At 46.4% G+C, this 14,399-nt stretch overlaps 1 pseudogene; it reads left to right on the forward strand.

Moving 5' to 3' along the window:
* The first annotated feature begins 10,884 nt into the window (after positions 1 to 10,884).
* Positions 10,885 to 12,017, forward strand: LOC149324992 (uncharacterized; annotated as a pseudogene).
* The last annotated feature ends 2,382 nt before the right edge of the window (positions 12,018 to 14,399 follow it).

Here is a 14,399-nt window from a genome sequence, read left to right on the forward strand (position 1 = left end):
TTGTCAGCGACAAGCCTCTCAGGCCAAGCTCCGCAGGCGTTCACTACAGGCCCAATACAACGACTTCTGTTTATTCCACAAGTATGCCACTAGGCATTAGTTTAGAAGGGGAGGCGGGATGTTGCAATGACGCATGAACATGCGCCGAGTGGTGTATAGACTTCGAGCACTACATGGCGAACACAAATTTCCTGCTCGTGGTGCATACACAACACGCTATAGAAGAATTCTGCGAGCCACACCTCACGACACAAACGGAGAGACTCACTTGCACCAGTGCGGGTAGAGCCATTTTTGCCCGACTAGGAATGGGCAACGTACCTTCGAGAGGAGACGCGAAAACTGAGCTATCGAAACATTTCGATAGCTATCGGAACCTACTCATAGAACCACTGCCCAAGAACATGCATCCCGTGCACCACGAGCGAGAGCCGTGGTCGGGCCAGAGGGCGCGCTCTTCATGAAAAGTACGGACAGCACTCGGGAGTGGTCTACGTGGATGCTGCGGAGTACCAACACAGCAGGGCCTACTCATTGGTGGCGGTGGATGGGCCCTATGGACTGCTCGCAGCCGCGACTACCAAATCAAGCTCCTCCGAGATCGCGGAGAAGGAGGCAATAGCTTTAGCTATAGTGAATACCACTGCTGATATTATAATTTTTCAGCGATTCAAAATTCGACGTTCGATATTTCGCGAGGGGCCGAATAGCACCCAACACCCTTAGCATTCTTAAAAAAGCAGCCCAACCTCCAAACGTGGTCGAACTGATTTGGGTACCGTCCCACTCGGACAATGCGGTGAAAGAGGCAGCTTAAAAAAATTAGAGATCACTGCGGGGACCCGCATTGGGAGAATGCGAAAGAATCGACGCCTCCTCAGAACTCGTCGCCTCTCTTCGCCTCTATTTATCGTGTTCTTTTTATTTCCTAATTTAACTAGGGAATTTCCGTATTTATCTTATGTTTCAAATACAAATCGTATTATTTACTCTGATTATAGCTTCTTTCATCTCAATCAAACACTTTAGTTTTTCAAATTTGGCGCCGTGGTTGCTTTCCCGTCCGCTTACTATATCCCCGTCCAGCCTATTGAACCGTCCAATGTTTTTTGCGGATAATTAATTAACTAATTTTTTCTATGCCAGTGAAACTTTATGTTCGATTAATAATCACTCATGAAATGCGTTTCAATTAACTCCAAATTTTATTTTCAATCCTTCGCCTATTTTTGCACTATTTTGTCGTCCATGGCTGTTCCCCTTCCACTTACTATATAGACGTCCGCGTATTTCGAATCTTTTCCGATATTTTGGGTTCTAATTAGTTAACTAACCATCCCATTGACATATTTTTTTTACGCAGCATCCTCATATCCTCTTTCGATTACAACCACTCGTTTGATGCTACCTCTCCTGAGAACGCCACAACTGCTGCGGACACGTCTTGGTGACATGACCCCGCCGACACAGCTCAGAAATGCTTTCGCATTAATAAAGCCCGATGTTTCGTCAACCGGGCAGGGAGCTCACCTATTCTTCTGGGGTTTACGAGAGATAGCATGACTGCATGTCATGAGATTCCCCACCACCACACCTTTTGAAGTCGAGTTTATTCCCCCTCTCCCTCCCGGCTAAGCACAAGAAACCAGGTGGAGACGGCTTCAGACGCGCTCCCTGACGAACCCCGCGCAACTGTCATGTACCCCTCTCAATACGAACCCAGTGTTTCCTCTGTGGCAAACGCGCCACTTACGACCACATCTTATGGGATTGTAGGAAAAGCCGCCTCCTGCAGAGCTAGTAAGAATCTCACCTTCCGAGCAGTCGGAGGCGGTGCTGGCCAGCTCAGACCCGAAGACGCAAGTCCGGGCCGTCGAATCGGCCATTCAGGTCACCAGCAGCCCTGGAATGGCGGCCACCTTACACGGCCCTCCGATCACCAAGCTCTTTTTGACGAAATAAGATGTTTTCCACTCCAATCCTGCTCGTACTCGACACCTGTGCGGAGCACCGTGTGTCGTCTTCTCCCAGTGCGTTGACAAAGCGCTTCTGCAGTAATACTGACATGTGAGCGAGTTGGTACTGCATCTTCGTTTTCCTTTTTGTTTTGCACTGTTTTTTTTTTTGCCCAGTGCTTCTGCCCCCATTGCAAGGTGAAAGACCAGCCACTGCACATGGGCGCTTCATTAACGCGCTCTAGGTGGCGCATGCTAGCAGTAACTTCGAGCCAAGCTGCCGTTGTCCCGGTTGGGGTCTCTGTTCGCAGCCGTGAAAATCATGAAAATCGCTTAGAAGGAAAAACGACTGCATTCGAAAGCATCATGAATAGCTTGATTCGGGTGGGAGTTGCGCAGCCGGGAACGACAGAGGACGCAGCCGAATTATAGTGCTCTCTAGCCGAATGCCCACGAAATGAGACACACTTGTGGTTTGGTTTGGTTTATAGGGCTATGAGAGACGCCATAGTGAAGGGCTCCGGAAATTTCGACCACCTAGGGTTCTTTAAGGTGTACTAACATCGCACAGTACGCGGGCCTCAAGAATTTCGACTCCAGCGAAACTGGACCGCCACGGCCGGGACCGAACCCGCGTCCTGCGGGTCAGCAGCCAAGCACCATAACCACTGAGCCACCGCGGCGGGTCCGCTTAGGCTTGTGGAAGTGTGTCATTCAAAATTGGCCGGTTATTAATTTGTTTAGAATGGTTCCGTTAAGATTCCAGGTCCGTTCTTCGGGATCCGCCAACGGTGCCGAGACGAGCTCAGGCAACACTTGACTTGACTGAAGGCAAACTGAAGCTTCATACAGGAATTTACATATTTACAAATGATTGAGAAGCGAGCACAACAAGAAGGAACTGTTAAGAAAAACTTCCCTCTTTGGCAACGCCGAAGATGCAAGGGACCTAACTCAAGCTCAGAACAATTTTCATGATCCGGGACCCGGTTTTGAAGACCTAGGAGCCTGGTTCACATTTTGCATCATCCCATCACAACAAACTCAACATATTATTGGTTTACAGACTGCACGGCATGCCTTCCAAATTCCGCAAGGTTCAAAGCCCTCTCCCCTAACAAATAAAGAAACAAAGATGACAGCCCCTTTCTCGAGAGCTGCTGGCATAAAATATCCTCGGGTGTTGGAGTCGCCACAGCGCCTGCTAGGCGCGTCCTTGCTGATCATACTTCGCGCTGAATCGCTCCTACTAAAGATCGAGCGCGTGTACCCGTCTCGTCCGGGGGCGTTAACCCCTTCAAAGCCTCTACCGAACTTCCAACAAAGACGATCTTTGCTATGTGAGGACGACGGGGCGGTTGGTGTATGGTGGTTTCGACTACCGAACTTCCAACCAAGACGATCTTTGTTATGTGAGGACGACGGGGCGGTTGGTGTATGGTGCTTTCGACTACCGAACTTCCAACAAAGACGATCTTTGCTATGTGAGGACGACGGGGCGGTTGGTGTATGGTGGTTTCGACTACCGAACTTCCAACAAAGACGATCTTTACTATGTGAGGACGACGGGGCGGTTGGTGTATGGTGGTTTCGACTACCGAACTTCCAACAACTTTTTTTTTTTGAACTTGAATCCAAACTTTATTTCAAAAATGTGCACATTCTTTAGAATGAGCCACAGGCCAAAAGCTAAAGAAAATAGCTTGAAAATGCCTGTGGCTCATCTAAGAGCCATTACAACATAATAAATAAGATAAACACATTCATACAACGGTGGCAGGTCGCATACGAGCACACTGTAGGAAGAATTAATATTTACAATTGAACGGATTGCTACACAGAGATGTAGTTTGAAACTAGAAAAAACAATTAAAACTGAACAAGATGCATTTGAAAGTTACACACACTGCTGGGTTGATGACAAATGGGAAAAGGACACCGATACATACACAAACTATAATATATGATAAGAAGTTATGGAATATTATTTACAAAGTACACTTTTAAATCATGTGGTCGGAGGTTATACATGCTAAGCTGGTTAGATTCGTAGCTGTTTAGAACATTAGGTATAATAAAATTAAGTGCTTGTTTACCATAATTAGTTCTAGTGCGTGGAAGTGTCCATTTTGCAGTTGATCGGGTTTGAACATACTTTTCTATGGGCTTTAACATTGCGATATTAAGCAAAAAATTACATATTGATGGTGAAGAAAATTTGAGATAGTATAATAGCCGGTACTCAAGAAAAATATTTACACGAATTACTTCATACTTAATAAACAATTCAGCCGTATGGGCAGTAAAACTGGCACCTTCGATAATCCTGATAACTTTCTTTTGGAGAATTAGAATTTTCTGTAGATTTGTTTTGGATGTGGTAGCCCAAACTATGTGGCAATAGTTAATGTGTGATTGGAATAGGGCATGATAAATCATTCGTTTTATACAGGGAGGAAATTCAGTGCGGTACCGAGCAAGAAAACCAACGGAAGGAGCTAATTTCTTACGAAGATGTGTTGCGTGTGCGGTCCAGCTCATACAGGCGTCAAAAATTACCCCGAGTGATCTGAAGGTGTCCACTATTTCTATTTTATGGTTACCAAGTTGAAGATTATCGTTTAAGTTAATTTTGACGTTTTTAGGTCTGAAGAAAACAGCTTTAGATTTATTGGTATTAATAGACAACCCATTTTGAACGGACCACGCATGCAAAGTTTTAAGAACAGCATTACCGCGATTTAATAAATGATCTGTTGAGGAGCCCGTTAAGAAAATACTGGTGTCATCTGCGTACAGAATGAATTTAACGTCACTGTCAATGTTTACGAGGTCATTTATATATACGTTAAAGAGAAAAGGACCTAAAAGGCTGCCCTGAGGCACGCCACAGTTTATAGCCTGGAGAGTGGATCCATGTCCATCACAGAAAACAGCCTGTTTTCGATCAGTGAGGTATGACCGTAGAAGATGGAGACACATTCCTCGAACACCATACATTTCTAGTTTAGCAAGCAAAATAGTGTGGTTAAGAAAGTCAAAAGCCTTACTGAAATCAACAAAGATACCGAGAGTTAGACATTTGCGTCCAAAATTTTGCAAGATAAATTCTTTTTGTGAGAGGAGAGCAGATTCGGTAGAGCGTCCTTTTCGAAACCCAAACTGTGAATCTGTTAGCAAGCTGTGTTTAGTAAAAAAGCTATCCATTCTTTTTAGAATAATCTTTTCATATACCTTCGAAAAAACCGGAAAAAACCGGAAAAAACCGGAAGTTCGACTACCGAACTTCCAACAAAGACTATCTTTGCTATGTGAGGACGACGGGGTGGTTGGTGTATGGTGGTTCGACTAGCGAACTTCCAACAAAGACGATCTTTGCTATGTGAGGACAACGGGGCGGTTGGTGTATGGTGGTTTCGACTACCGAACTTCCAACAAAGACGATCTTTGCTATGTGAGGACAATGGGGCGATTGGTGTATGGTGGTTTCGACTACCGAACTTCCAACAAAGACGATCTTTGCTATGTGAGGACAACGGGGCGGTTGGTGTATGGTGGTTTCGACTACCGAACTTCCAACAAAGACGATCTTTGCTATGTGAGGACAACGCGGCGGTTGGTGTATGGTGCTTTCGACTACCGAACTTCCAACAAAGACGATCTTTGCTATGTGAGGACAACGGGGCGGTTGGTGCTTGAGCTTTATGGGTTTAGAGAAGTATTTCTAGATCTACTGAAATCATACCTACAGCATCGCAGCCAGCGGGTTATCATCAACACTTACACCTCTGACATCATGGAAATTAAATCTTGGATACCACAAGGAAGTATTCTTGGGCCCTTACTGTTCAATCTGTACATTAACGACATCACAAACATTGATAATACAGCGAAATTAATTACATATGCTGACGATGCTAGCCTGTTTTTTACTTCTTCCGATACTATTGATCTTGTGCCACGCTGCAATAATTTCCTAAGTAAATTACACGAATGGAGCACATTCAACTCACTTTCTATTAATAGCACTAAAACTAAGGCCGTGTTATTTCATGCGAAAAATAAAAACACCTTCATTAACAGTGACCTCGTTATAGGTACATCGACCATTGAACTTGTTCCGTACATAAAAAGTCTTGGAATTATATTTGACGCACACCTAACATGGAATAATCACGTCCAACTCATTCTTATAAAACTTGCGAAAGGTGTTGGCATATTAACAAGATTACGCTTTTTCTTACCACGGGCCATTAAGGTGCTAATATATAATTCACTATTTTTATCGCATATTAACTATTGCCACCTGGTCTGGGGTACCACCAACGCAACTAACATTACTAAGCTGTTATTATTGCAAAAGAAAGCTGTCCGTGCAATTGCTAACGCACCGCGCCTCGCTCACACAGAACCACTTTGTAACAGACTTTCCATAGCCACCATGAGTTCCGTATACAATGACTTACTCCTTAGGCGGTTTATAGGAAGCAAAAAAACAGGGTAGCAATTTATTTCAAGAGCTATCTAACCTCCCAAGAAATACTAACGTTTACGATACCCGGCATAACGAAACATGGTACATTCCAAAAACACGAACTACGGAACCCAGGCACTTAGTTACAGACTGCCATCATTACTCAACTCACTCGGCAACATTACATGATCATTTGTGTCCAGCGATAAATGTCTGTGTGGTAAACTTTTTCATACTGTTTGATTTGAACTGTTGTAATTTGTGATAGTTTTGTATTTTCCAAATTCTGTTTTGCATTTTTGATTGCTACTTCGTATTGCTATGTTGAATTGTATAGTAAACTATTAATAAGCATTGTTATTGTAAAATATCTTAATCACTTGTATTCCAAATTGACTTTCTTAATAACCCTCATTGCTACTTCATACTCCTATGTCGAATTGAATACTAAACTGTGTTTTTTAAAGGTGATCTTTGTACCATTTCCTAATCGTTGCTGTTGTCAAATTGTGTTTGTTACAAAAATTCATAACGTATGTAGCCTTTATTAATAGGGAACATGGGCCCTGTCAAGCCGCGCTTTTTCCGGCTTTTTGCCCATGTTCCCGACATTGTGTACACATGATGTCAAATAAATGTCTGTCTGTCTGTCGGGTGGTTTCGACTACCGAATTTCCAACAAAGACAATCTTTGCTATGTCACGACAACGGGGCGGTTGGTGTATGGTGGTTTCGACTACCGAACTTCCAACAAAGACGATCTTTGCTATGTGAGGACAACGGGGAGGTTGGTGTATGGTGGTTTCGACTACCGAACCTCCAACAAACACGATCTTTGCTATGTGAGGACGACGGGGCGGTTGGTGTATGGTGGTTTCGACTACCGAACTTCCAACAAAGACGATCTTTGCTATGTGAGGACAACGGGGCGGTTGGTGTATGGTGGTTTCGACTACGGAACTTCCAACAAAGACGATCTTTGCTATGTGAGGACGCCGGGGCGGCTGGTGTATGGTGGTTTCGACTACCGAACTTCCACCAAAGACGATCTTTGCTATGTGAGGACGACGGGGCGGTTGGTGTATGGTAGTTTCGACTACCGAACTTCCAACAGAGACGATCTTTGCTATGTGAGGACAACGGGGCGGTTGGTGTATGGTGCTTTCGACTACCGAACTTCCAACAAAGACGATCTTTGCTATGTGAGGACGACGGGGCGGTTGGTGTATGGTGGTTTCGACTACCGAACTTCCAACAAAGACGATCTTTGCTATGTGAGGACGACGGGGCGGTTGGTGTATGGTGGTTTCGACTACCGAACTTCCAACGAAGACGATCTTTTCTATGGGAGGACAACGGGGCGGTTGGTGTATGGTGGTTTCGACTACCGAACTTCCAACAGAGACGATCTTTGCTATGTGAGGACGACGGGGCGGTTGGTGTATGGTGGTTTCGACTACCGAACTTCCAACAGAGACGATCTTTGCTTTGAGAGGACAACGGGGCGGTTGGTGTATGGTGCTTTCGACTACCGAACTTCCAACAAAGACGATCTTTGCTATGTGAGGACGACGGGGCGGTTGGTGTATGGTGGTTTCGGCAACCGAACTTCCAACAAAGACGATCTTTGCTATGTGAGGACGACGGGGCGGTTGGTGTATGGTGGTTTCGACTACCGAACTTCCAACAGAGACGATCTTTGCTTTGAGAGGACAACGGGGCGGTTGGTGTATGGTGCTTTCGACTACCGAACTTCCAACAAAGACGATCTTTGCTATGTGAGGACGACGGGGCGGTTGGTGTATGGTGGTTTCGGCAACCGAACTTCCAACAAAGACGATCTTTGCTATGTGAGGACGACGGGGCGGTTGGTGTATGGTGGTTTCGACTACCGAACTTCCAACGAAGACGATCTTTTCTATGGGAGGACAACGGGGCGGTTGGTGTATGGTGGTTTCGACTACCGAACTTCCAACAGAGACGATCTTTGCTATGTGAGGACGACGGGGCGGTTGGTGTATGGTGGTTTCGACTACCGAACTTCCAACAGAGACGATCTTTGCTTTGAGAGGACAACGGGGCGGTTGGTGTATGGTGCTTTCGACTACCGAACTTCCAACAAAGACGATCTTTGCTATGTGAGGACGACGGGGCGGTTGGTGTATGGTGGTTTCGGCAACCGAACTTCCAACAAAGACGATCTTTGCTATGTGAGGACGACGGGGCGGTTGGTGTATGGTGGTTTCGACTACCGAACTTCCAACAGAGACGATCTTTGCTTTGAGAGGACAACGGGGCGGTTGGTGTATGGTGCTTTCGACTACCGAACTTCCAACAAAGACGATCTTTGCTATGTGAGGACGACGGGGCGGTTGGTGTATGGTGGTTTCGGCAACCGAACTTCCAACAAAGACGATCTTTGCTATGTGAGGACGACGGGGCGGTTGGTGTATGGTGGTTTCGACTACCGAACTTCCAACAAAGACGATCTTTTCTATGTGAGGACAACGGGGCGGTTGGTGTATGGTGGTTTCGACTACCGAACTTCCAACAAAGACGATCTTTGCTATGTGAGGACGACGGGGCGGTTGGTGTATGGTGGTTTCGACTACCGAACTTCCAACAGAGACGATCTTTGCTATGTGAGGACAACGGGGCGTTTGGTGTATGGTGCTTTCGACTACCGAACTTCCAACAAAGACGATCTTTGCTATGTGAGGACGACGGGGCGGTTGGTGTATGGTGGTTTCGACAACCGAACTTCCAACAAAGACGATATTTGCTATGTGAGGACGACGGGGCGGTTCGTGTATGGTGGTTTCAACGGGGCGACGGCGCGAAGCAACCCCGTGGAGGGAAATTAGGAAACCTTGCGACCCAATCCGCGTCTCCACGCGCAGCCGCACCGTTCCCCCAAAAGGGAGGCTCGAGAAAACCTGCGTCCATCTTGATATTTGATATTTATTTATTTTTACCACCACAATATGCATGGTGACAGGGTGCCCATAGTAAAAGCGGCCTCTTGGACCGCTTGACTTGGCCGTGGACACCCAGCTGCGAACTTTGGCAACAAAACCGTGGCACACTTTCAAACTAAATACAATATTGAAAAAAAAGATCGCGACAGGTACTTCCCGCAAGAAAAACAAAATGACAAACAAAGGAATGAAGAGTGCAATACAGTCAATTCGGTTCACAGATTCAATGCAGTATCTGTAAATAAAAAATATCCTAAATGCTTTCTGTGTGAGGTGGATTTTAGGTCAATGTCATTGACACAAAGAGCATTTAGTAGACGCGGTAATATGTTTTCAAGTGTTTGACCGCCATATGTTGTTCTGTATGTTTTAATGCGCCACTGATCGACGTTTCTTGTGTTGTGTACTTTATAGCTTACTTCATTCCTTTTAACTCTGTCGTGGCCTTGGCGGGTCAACTTCTGCCTGCCTCGCCTTGTGTGCGCCCTGCCGAACCGAAGAGATCGCCGCTTCGGGGCGCCAGGATATAGCAACAAAAGGGCGGATGGTCCTAACCACGCGTCGGGCATCCACCGATCCCATACAGCTTCGTCTGCGCAGATAATGACGCTAACATAGCAGAGTCATATACTGACAAGACTCAAGTATGTGAGCATAAGCACTCCCAAACTACCAAGAAAAACATTATCAAGACGATTCCGAGGAGGCCGAGCTGACTAGCTGCCATGAACGCTTCAATTGAGATTAATTATATCGAATTTCGAAAGCAGCTTGTTAGCATCAAGCGTCTCGGCCAGGAGCGCATGTCTCTTAGAAAGGGACGATGCCTGGGCTAGTTAGTTCATGGTGCTGGAACGAAACCTCGCTAAAACACGGGACTACAGAAAGAAAGAACACAGACACAGCGCTGACTTACAACATGGTGCATTTCATGCGAGAAAGCAATAAATACAGAAAGCAAGCACAAGAAAAAGAAAAACAACACACTACTGAAATCATTTGCTAGTATCTAAGAAAGCTGCTTTGTTCATTGATAAGTGAAGGAACGGTTCGCTCAAGAATCCGACTCCTATGCGGCGAATGATGAAGGCTTCATATATCTCCCTTTGTATCTGCATGGCTGCTATACGTGCGCAGCACTTTGCACTGCCCGAAATGAGGAATGCAACCACATGTTGTCACGTGTTTGGGAATAGCAACAGCTTTGCTATTCCTCAAGTCATTTGCATGCTCTCGTAATCTATCATTAATGCGACGACCGGTCTTCCCGACGTAAGTGGGACCGCACGAGAGAGCGATTTCATAGATAACTTTGCTTTTGCATTCCACATATTGACTCACGTGCTTTATGTTGCATTGAACCCGTTTTTGCTGACGACCGTTTACTTTTTGCACAACGAGCTCAGTTTGTTGGGAGCTAAGAAGACCAGACGAACTTTGTCACGACCCACTATCATTTTATCCGATGGCTAACACCATGCACGTATGGAATTGACTCTATCTTCATGGAATTCCGTTCAAAAGGTTTGAAGGAAACTGGCCGACGCTTCTCTTTCGAAAGCTGGTAGCACACGCTGCTGATGGTGTCGGTAGGGTAGCCCTCAGCAATAAGCCTTTTAGCTTGCGTCTCAACTCACCACCGCATTTTCGAGAGGGTTGAGACGCAAGCTAAAAGGCTTAGTGCTGAGGGCTACCCTACTGGCTACCCGGTCTCTTAGAAAACGCCGCAATTGGGTCTACCTTTAAGATGTAGGCGCGCATAAGGACTTTGTTCAAAAAATAAATGGCTATTGCGTCTGGCTTTGTACTTTTGGCTGTAATATCGGATGTCCACTAACTACGAAGCTCGGATGGAATGAACGCATTCTGCGTGAGCGTCAGGTTCGTTATAAGAGGGCTCGTCCGTACTCGGTACCTACCGAACTTTTGCGTTCTTCCTTCCGACGCCGGGCCGTCCGTCACTGCCATGGGAGCAGTGGGAGCATATGTTCAACGTGTACGTACTTGCTGGCATCCGGAGCCGCCGCATTCAAGCCGGAGCATCGCAAGGCTATTCTTTTGCATTTGTTTGGGGGGCGGAGGGCCAGCGTGTTTATCACACGCTACATGCAGGGACCAGCGCCGGAGTACCCACAGCACCCGCAGCCGCAGCATTCGCCGATGAGAAGTCTGTCGTGGCCCCTCCTGACGAATACGACTCTGCACTCGCCGCATTACGGCGCCAGTTTTCGACGTCGTGCAACATTATCGTCGAGCGCCATCGTTTTCACCGCCGCAGCCAAAACACAGGCGAGTCCCTTCACGACTGCGTTGCCGCTCTACGCGAGCTAGTGTCACATTGTTCTTTTGCTTCTCAAGATGAGGCTCTGCGGGATCAGTTCGTTGCCGGCGTAGTTTCCAATCGCGTACGTGAGCGGTTACTGCTCGAGGGTTCCACACTGTCATTCCAGGATTCAGTTCAAATTGCACTTCAATTTGAGCAGGTGGCTGAAGAGCTAAAGGAGCTTTCTGCTTCGGTCGAGGCAATTTCATTGCGGCAGCGTCGTAAACCATCCTCGCATTTCTCGCAAAAAAGAAATGCACAGCCGGCAACCCCCTTTCAGCAGATGACCCGAAAGACGTGGGTTCGATCCCGGCCGCGGCGGTTGAATTTCTTTGGAGGAGAAATTCTAGGGGCCTGTGTACTGTGCGATATCAGTGCACGTTAAAGAACCCCAGGTGGTCGAAATTTCCGGAGCCCTCCACTGCGGCGTCTCTCATAGCCTTAGTCGCTTTGGGATGTTAAACCCCATAAACCAAACCACCAACCCCTTTCAGCAGAATTTAACGAGGAGAGCGGGCGGCTCACGTGCCCCTCAGCGGAACCGCCCCCCTGAGCGGAACCGAGAACGGAGCAGCCGCTCCGGTTCACATTGTTCACATTGTTCACATTGTTCACATTGTTCACATTGTTCACATACGGCTCGCGGAACCACTTCGCATCAGCGCCGCAGTGCCCAGCTCATGGCAAGACTTGCTCGTTTTGCGGTCACAAGGGCTACTTTCAAAAAGTATGCAACCGCACACGAACTCTAATGCAAGGCCAAGTCCATGAAGTTGAATTTCATGACGATGCTTCGTCATCTAGCAGTGCTGAGCAAGTCTGGACTCTGCAACGTTCCGCGCGTAGCGGAATTCATATTCAAGTGCAAGTCGCGAATGTCACTTTGACATTCCTTGTCGATTAAGGGTCGTCTGTTCCAATCCTGTCGGAGCAAGAATTCAGTCGATATTTTCAGAGCGTTCCACTCCTGCCGGCTCCGGATGTCTCTCTGTTTGACTACTCGCAACGGCTGATTTCCGTGCTAGGTTGTTTCCAGGCAGACGTTCGGTTTAAAGGCCGCGCGGCGTCCCTACGTTTTTATGTTGTTCACTGAGGAACTTGTCTGACCGGCCTTGACGGCATTCAAGCCTTGAATCTTCGCATTGAGGGTTCTGCCTTTAAATGCTTACACACGCCCGTTGCTCCGCTGCCGACTGTCATTGACCCGCTATCCTGTTCCATTTCCACACTGTCAAGCGCGCAGACTTAATACTAAGCTCTCAACCTGACAGTTTGTCATCCATTACATACTTAGAGCCCATTAGCGACCATAAAGTCATTCAAGCAGATTTTTCCTTCCGCACCGAGCGCCATGAAACACAAAAGAAAACAATCACCCTGTATGACTGGGTAACTACAATGCCATTAATCATGAACTGAGCATTTTTCTCCCACTCTTCGAAGCCGGTTATAACCAGAGATCTGTTAACGAGAATTGGCTAATATTTAAAAATAAACTTTATGACCTAACACAAAAATTTATCCCTAGAATAACATTTCGTGAAAATCGCTCTAAACCCTGGTTTTCTAAGACACTAAAAAGACTGGAGAATAAAAAGAAGCGGCTTTTTCGCGCTGCCAAATTTAAAAGCAATTCCGAAGCGTGGGAGAAATACTTTTCAGCCGGAAAAGAATACTTGACTTCCATCACCAACACTAAACACTCATTTTTTAACAGCGACCTACCGCGCATGCTATGCGATAACCCCAAAAAATTTTGGCGCGTCATCAATCCCGCACCATCACACTCAATCACTCTCACTCATGCATCCGGTATTCAAGCCTCCGACACAGAATGCGCTAACATCTTCAATACGGCGTTCTCGTCAGTTTTCACCCAGGAGCGCAACCCGCCTCCAAGGATACCTCCTACTAATGCCACCTCACCGATGGACGCAATAACTTTTTCTTCAACTGGCATCTCGTCTTTAATTGAGAAAATGAAACTTTCCTTGTCAGCCGGCATCGACGAGATAAACACTAAACTACTAAAGAACACGAAATGTATCAGTGCAGTGTATCTTGAATTATTGTTTTCGCAATCACTCTCTACAGGTCTCATTCCGGAAAACTGGAAAGTTGGGAAGGTCGTTCCACTCTACAAATCAGGTGACAAAAATTCCCCTCTGAACTACCGTCCTATTTCTCTAACTAGCGTCCCCTGCAAGATCATGGAACATGTCATATACTCTCATGTAATGGACTTCTTAGACGCTAACAATTTCTTCCATCCATCCCAGCACGGTTTCCGCAAGGGGTATTCATGCGAAACACAACTAGCCATGTTCCTCAACGACTTACATGCTGACCTGGACGCTAACCTTCAAGTTGACGCCATCTTTCTGGATTACGCTAAAGCATTTGATAAAGTTCCACATCAACGTTTAATACAAAAGCTTTATATTCTAAACCTTCATCCTAACGTGCTAAACTGGATCAAGGCCTTCTTAAGAAATCGGTTTCAGTCAGTCATTGTAAATAACCAGTCTTCCAACCCTCTCCCTGTAACATCCGGCGTCCCACAAGGCACCCTTATTGCACCCTTATTGTTTTTAATATATATTAACGATCTCCCACAGTATGTATCCTGCCAAAATCGAATGTTCGCTGACGACTGCGTAATTTACCGC

The sequence above is a fragment of the Amblyomma mixtum genome, chromosome 10 (genome assembly GCF_055824585.1).
Source record: "Amblyomma mixtum isolate Tamu chromosome 10, ASM5582458v1, whole genome shotgun sequence".
NCBI classification, from domain to species: Eukaryota; Metazoa; Arthropoda; class Arachnida; order Ixodida; family Ixodidae; genus Amblyomma; species Amblyomma mixtum.